This window comes from Papaver somniferum, chromosome 6 (genome assembly GCF_003573695.1).
Source record: "Papaver somniferum cultivar HN1 chromosome 6, ASM357369v1, whole genome shotgun sequence".
Classification (NCBI taxonomy): domain Eukaryota; kingdom Viridiplantae; phylum Streptophyta; class Magnoliopsida; order Ranunculales; family Papaveraceae; genus Papaver; species Papaver somniferum.
This window is the reverse complement of record NC_039363.1, coordinates 103,901,640-103,909,112: the sequence shown is the minus strand read 5'-3', so window position 1 is coordinate 103,909,112 and position 7,473 is coordinate 103,901,640. Positions and strand designations below refer to the sequence as shown.

At 37.9% G+C, this 7,473-nt stretch overlaps 1 long non-coding RNA gene across 1 annotated transcript; it reads right to left on the bottom strand.

Moving 5' to 3' along the window:
* Positions 1 to 5,840: 5,840 nt before the first annotated feature.
* LOC113285993 lies at positions 5,841 to 6,774 on the bottom strand. Its single transcript, XR_003329049.1, has 2 exons — positions 6,621 to 6,774; positions 5,841 to 6,354 (listed from the first exon to the last, which is right to left on the bottom strand). It is a non-coding gene; the product is annotated as an uncharacterized LOC113285993 (long non-coding RNA).
* Between the last annotated feature and the right edge of the window lie 699 nt (positions 6,775 to 7,473).

The following is a 7,473-nucleotide window of genomic DNA, read 5'->3' as shown; positions in this document are numbered from 1 at the left end:
TAACAACGATCGATTCAAAGGATGAACCAATGTATAATGGATTTCGAGGTAGGCATGGATTGTCATCAAAACAGGTGGGAACTCTGTAACCTTCTTGTAATCATTAAGTTCCTTTTCATAAGCGAGCATGATATGTCATTACTTCTTATGAACATATTTGTATGTAATTGAATGGGTATGAGTTGTGATATGTGTTACCTAGTATCCCCGCAGGGAGTGTCTATGATTTCCCCATGGCTCCTTGCTAAGTCTTATTCAGCACAGGAAGTGTAAATATTATATAGCACGGGAAGTGCAATATAGCTATTTCAGCACAAGGGTGTAAATAGTATTACTTTTTATATTATATGGTAAATTTATATTTTATTCAGCACGGGAAATGTAACTATTATATACGAGGTATTTGGGGAAAACGGTCATTTGCATATCATACTGGTTTGATCACGGAGATTGTAGTATGGGCTGCAAAATCTGCATTTCCTTTCCTTCTTAAAATGTTATATTTGGATGTTATGCTCGGTGGTTGGTGTAAAAGGTGTTATTTGCTTTCTTATATTGTTACACTTAAATTGTTTATCACTTAGTAACATGTTAGTGATTACTTGAAAGTTATTTGTTTCCATTGGGCACCCTTTTGGGATGATGTGGTCACTAGTCCCCACTTCAGTTTCAGTTACACGAAGAAATGATGCATGCAAAGATATCCGTTTTAGTAGCATAAAGTTTTAGCGAACTGAAGATGTTTATGTATCTTTTATATATGTATTCTTTTTCTGTAAAAAAACACATTAATATCAGAGAGTTTGGGTTTTGTTATTAGGACCTTATGTAATTATGATTCTTAAAATCGGTAATATTGGATTGATGCTTCAATTAGGTTGCAATCCTATTATCTAAGCAGGTGATTAGGTTGGGGCGTCACAGTTCTGAAGGAAGTTCAAAAAGTGCATACGGTCACATCACTCTTGAGGAAAACATGGATGATATTCAGACATATGTTAAGTTTCACATTATCAAAGAAGATATGAATTATGACATGGTATTGGGAATCCCATGGATTTGCAACAATAAGATGAAAACAAGTGAACATTCTTTGTTGGAAACAATACCTCCAAGACTTTCCAACAAGCCGGCGAATCCGGAGGACGACATGTTAGACGAATTTCGCCGCATAGGAGAGGACATGGGCTCATATGTCCACAGATTCCGTGTACAAGTAAGTCACGCTTATCCGATTTTCTCACAACTAGCTGCCTCATGCCCGATCAAGACTTGGGGACTTGACCGGGATATCAATCCCAAGATGACTCGGCCATGTGAATGGGAAGTTGATACTTTTAGATATTTTATTAAGTAGGTAGGAATCGTCTGTGTCGAAAATAAAAAAAAATAGTAACCCAACTATCCTTGGGATATGCGATAAGCCTGAGGTACCAAAGACCAACTCCTTCCAAGTCGGAGACACGGTCAACAAGGTTACTGCTTCACCTGAAGAAGAGCTATAGTTGGTCATTGAATCCATATTAGGTGGTTATTACAAACTCATCAGTACAGATAAACCACAAGGGGTGGTCATACAAGGAAAGTGGTTCGAAGTATTCGACACTTAAACATTCTACCATCTCTTTACAACATTTTATATTTTCTGCAGCCTTTGTAATTCCTCCAAAATGTTTGCAATATTTTGCATTCATACTTAGGATTTCCATATATTAACCAAGCAAAGTATTATTTTCAATATACCTTTGCAAATCGTTCAAAAATCTCTTTACCTACCGAAAAATCCCACAGAAAACAAACCATATGTTTCAGAAGCATAAGAAACTTTCAATTCCTGACAAAGATCATGGCCCTGGCCACCTTTATTCGAGAACACGGCCAGCCAACATCTTCGCTCGAGCAAATGGTCATACCTTCTCCAACCCGGTCGCAACTATTATCAAAGAGACTTTCCTAACCAGTCTATGAATACATATCCTTTATGACATCGAAAGAAAAGATAAGTATTCACTCTTTGTCTTATGAATTTCCAATTTCTTTGAGATCTTCTGTACTGTAAATGTCACCATCTAGTGTATACCACGGAACATTACTGTTCCACGCTAAGCAGGGGACTTAATGTAGATGGTGGATTTTTTACAAGGGAAAAACTTGTAAAAATCGCCTCTGAACCTACACAGAAACGTATCTATAATCATGTATGTACTAGAGATTCACCCAGCTGAACTTTTGGTATTATATATATATATATATATATATATATATATATATGTTTATAAATATGTATAAATTCCTGACCCGGCATCAGAAATATAGATTCGTACTTCTACATCATATTCCGAAAGATAATTAAGAATGCGTATCATGCTAATGGCCATACTGGCCTTCAATATGCCTGCAAGATTTTAAAGCTTCACCCATACGAACTCTCATTATCTTATGCACAATCATATGAATTTTCATGCATTGATTAGTCTACACTGATGCTGCAATTATGAATATTCAGAATAAGCCACTACGCTATTATGAGTTACCAGAACCATAATATTTGGAATATTACTTCGAGCCGCAGAACTTCCACGACTGAATTCCTCAAATATGTTTCGTATACTACAAACGAAGTGCTAGCGCCAACATGGTTTCTCTCCATAACCAGGCCACGGCCATTAACTCCCTAGCTAGCCAACTAGCTATCCAGGCCACAACTTCCTTATCTTTTATCCTGGCCATGTCTTTGGCCACGACACTCCTATACCTATCTGGCCAACTACTAAGGCCGTAGCCACCAGTTCCCTAACTAGTCACGGCCTCCTAGTCTATCCCAACCGGCCATGGCCACCTTGTCTTGGACATGACTATCTTATGTATTAGCCTGGACATGTATCTGGACACGACATCATTATCTCTTAGCAAGCCACGCCGCTGCCACCTTGCCTTCTATCCTAGCCATGCCTCGGCCTAGACTAGCCATATGGCTACGACCTAGTTTCCTAATCCGGCCTAGCCTCCCTTCCTAGATAGACAACTATCTAGTCAGGCCACGGCCTCTCTATCTCCTGGCTTGGCCTATCTAGCTATCCATGGCTACCTTTCTCTAAGCCTAGCATAGCCGTCCACCTTTCCTCTCAGGCCACGGCCTCCCTGTCTTCAGGCCTGGCCACGGCCTCCTTGTCTATTAGCCTGAATAACCATGGATAAGGTGTCCTCGTTATCCGGCCTAGCCTGGACTATTCAAGACAAGGGCATGTCTATCTCCTAGCATGACATGGACTCCCTGTCTCTCGGTCTAGCCTAGACACGACCTCCTTTCTAGTTGGCCTAACCTAGAATCTAACTAGCCACGACCTCCTTATCTTTCGTCCTAGATTATCTCTCAGCCTACTATGCCCGTGGCCACAATCACGAACCAACATGGACAAAACTTTATAAGCACACATGTACATGTCGACTCAGCTAGCTATCGATTAGGTCGCGCCCATGCTACGACTTAACTAGATATTATATTGGTGCCCGCACCTTCATGTATTAATATGGTTAGCTGTTTACAATGCCATCTTATGGCGGATTCATTATTATCCATGCATAACCTTGGATCTAAGTTGTCTCTTCAATATATAGCATTCCGATTAGCTTAGGCTATTACTCAATAAAGTGTATCGTGGAAATACTAGAGATAACCCATGACTCTACTAATTCCTACGAGAAATCAAAAATGTCACATAGAGGAATTATTTAAGGGTATTGGTCTGGTGGTTTACAGCAACATGCGGCGTGGAAACACCCCATGATAAGGAAGTTACAAGTAGTAACTGTTGAGAGCGGTTAAAGGAAGTGGCTAAATAATGGAGTAATGGTTTACGGCTTCCATAAACTTCCCTAGTATAATGGGCGTAACCATACCATTATCCCACTATCTCCATCTTTCCATCTCTCCACAATCTCCACTACTTACGAGGAAATAATGAGTGTTTCTTACAACTATAAATAGACTACCTTGTCTATTCGGAAAAGAGAACAAGCTTATCATTCCCAAGATCTTATTCTTCCATAGTTGAATAACCTCACACCCAATTCAATCACCACTGATTTCCTCAACTTTCTTTGCTTTCCCCTCGTAAGATCAACCTAGTTTCTCTCTTTGTAACCGAAGCAAAACGTGAACGGCCAACTTCTTGGTTTAGGCTCGTTTTTTACGATTTTGATTTTCGAACCTAAAGAAAGTACTTTGAAAGTACATTGTTTTACCTAGGAGCGATTTTTTGGGTATTAACAGGACTGAATGTATCTGAGTAATCTAGTCCTTTATTCTGATGAAATTCTTCGGCAACCATTCAAGATTTGTATCTCTCAATAGTACCATCAGGATTTTTCTTTATTTTAAAGACCCATTTGCATCCTACTAAATTTTGAGAAGGATTTGGATCCACCAAACTCCATGTACCTGCATTTTTAAGAGCTGTAACTTTATTTACCATAGAGACTCTCCATTTTTGAATATTGTTTGCTTGAGTGAAGCATGCTGGTGTTGTAGAAGGAGCCATTGCAATAAGAGTAGCAAACAAAGCATGTTTGTTCGAAAACAGTTTCTTCTTATATATTCATTTTTACCCCTTGTGATCATAGGATGGTTAATGAAAATGGTAGCGGTCAAATCTTGTGCAGGGGAGATGTATGTTGTTTCAGAAGTTGCTGAAGACTCATTGGAAGCATCTGTATACCAACAAAGGTGTTATAACTGTCGTATCTCTAGAAGCATGATCATATATAGATGGTATTTCAGAAGTTAAAAAAACTGAAAAAACATTACTAGTGTCTATAGTAACTGAACTAATAACAGTGGGCATATCCAAATTTTGTGTACTCAGTGACGTACGATATGTAGCAGTGGCAGTTGATGCATAGTGAAATAAATCTTTGGGTCTCAGTGGAAAGATCGACTCATGAAAAATCACATGCCTTGAAATATATACTCTCCCTGTAGTTGGATTGTAACATCTATACCCTTTGTGCATAATACAATAGCCAATAAAAATGCATTGTTCTACGAGCCAGTTTGTTTGGTGTATGTGGTCTTAACCATGGATAACAAAGACAAGTAAAAGCTCTTAAGAAGTTATAGTCAGATACCTGTTGAAACAGTTGCTCAAATGGTGATTTGAATTGAAGTGTTCTTGTAGGTAGTCTGTTAACCGTATAATTAGCAGTTTGAAATGCTTCTACCCAAAAAGAATTTACAACTCCTGAGTGAATAAGTAAGGTTTTTCCTACATCAACTAAATTCATATGTTTTGACTCTGCTACGCCATTTTGTTCAGGATGATGTGGACGAGATATCTCATGAATGATACCACAATTTGACAGGAAGCCATCAGTCATTATAACAACAATATGACACTAAGTCACTGAAGCAAATTTTCCACTTGGACTTTAAATCGTAGAAACACTGTTTTATGGGGTAAATAGATAAGCTAATTAGACTTTCTTAATCATTTTGATCGTAAGGAAAATATATTTTCTGCTAAAAACATGAAAGACACCTCAAGATTAAGACAACAAACAATGTATTTTCTAAAGCCAGTACCAACATACCCAAATAGTTGCCGTTAACGGGGTGGCGTGGTGCAACAAAATGGGGTGACAAACAAAATCTGAAGTTTTGGTATGAAGCCTGATGATAGTTTTCTGGAAAAGTTGCAGTTCTATTGGTGGATCCAAGCACCGGCCAGTTGGCTTTTCTATTTTCTTTTTTTCACAGCATCTCTTTTTAGAATTGTTTTCTGTTTAGTTTTAGTACTAATTGATTTTCCAGTTTTCTGAATTTGTTTTAGCCTTCGACAAACTAAATAAATAACTTCTCTTAACATAATATTTTGTGAAGCAAATACATGTATGATCCATAGTACTACGTATGAAACGCAATCATGTGTACAACTGGTACATGCATTACGGACGTAGTAGTCTAGTAGGTTAAATGTTTCACATACGGTAGTGCAGAATTATTTTCCTAAACTAGCAGCTGATAATATCTAAGTAGCTACATTTAAGTAGTTAACTAAAAATACTGTTTTTATTTAATAGCAAATGATTAAACAGCACTTAGTACGACAGTACAGTTTGCCATAGTCCCGTACTGCTTTGCCTCCGTCTATAATAAGCTGATGTAGCAACAGAAGCATACATTTGCAGTGACTGAAGCGACACCAGGCACGCATACGGAAGCGTCCAATCTGAGGCCTACTGGCGCCGTACAGTAACTATCACACTTCAGATCAGTCGGGCAACTTTCTCCTGCAGGTAGCTTGACCTCCACTAGTGCAGTGGCACAATTAAGAGGTAAACCAGCTGATACCATCTCTGCGTACACATAAATATACACAACAACATGCTTAGTCATTTATTAATGATCATAAAATGATTATTGCTACTGCAAAAATACGGAGTAATACATTAAATTAAAGTAACACTATATATGGAAACGTACACGAGGACAAGAAAGAACTTAACGAGATCCCAACGTTGATACGTTATGATAAAAACAAAAAGTAACAACCGAAGGAAAATTCATAAAATCATAGAGAAGAACCTATCAATTAATTACACAGTACATAAGTTACACTTACGCATATTCGCAGAAATAGCGATCAAGGCAAAGAGAAAGAACATCAATGAAGTCTTAGTAGCTGCCATTACGAAGGATAAGTAGAACACTCAAAGTTTTGCTAATGCTTAAAATTGTGTATGAAGATGAATGGATGATTACTTGTATAACTTGGGATGAAGATTAAGAGCCAATACCACCTTCTATTTATAGCATGCTAGCTTCATTAGGTTAAACCAAGATATTAATTGCTTACGTTTTAAGAGGAGGTCCCCAGCCTTAAGTATACAGTCGATCCGTTTATGGTGGTGGTATCCATACGTCGGTAAGCTCATAGATAAACGTACACGTGATATAGTCATTTAACTAGGTTTAATCAAACACTGATTAATTCCAAATTGGCATGTTAAGTTGTCAAATTAAGAGTGTTTAGAAACCATCCCCAAATTTAATCACCATCCCTAGATTTAATTGCTTAAACCGGTAACAATATCATTTAACTAAGGTTAATTAAATGCTAATCACTCTCATCTTGTTTCTATCCACATAGAAGTCAAATTGGAGAGCTAATAGTATCCAACTTGGGGATATTAAAAACTAAGGTTGCGTTGATATGAACTTAAAGTATATTATTAAACCACAAGATTCGTATCAAAAGATTCAAAGGTGCCTATCTGAGCGAGATGGGGAACCTGGTAACTATCTACTTATCCATTGTGAGGTAGCTTATGTAGCGGATCCTAAATGGATGACTCCTCCGGACATTAACAGTGTTTTGATCTCAAGTTGGTCTGGTAAGTCCCTCTGAAAGAAAACTTGTATGTGCTTAGGGTTTTACCAGCAGCAATACGCTGGTGTTTGTTTATTTAGAAATA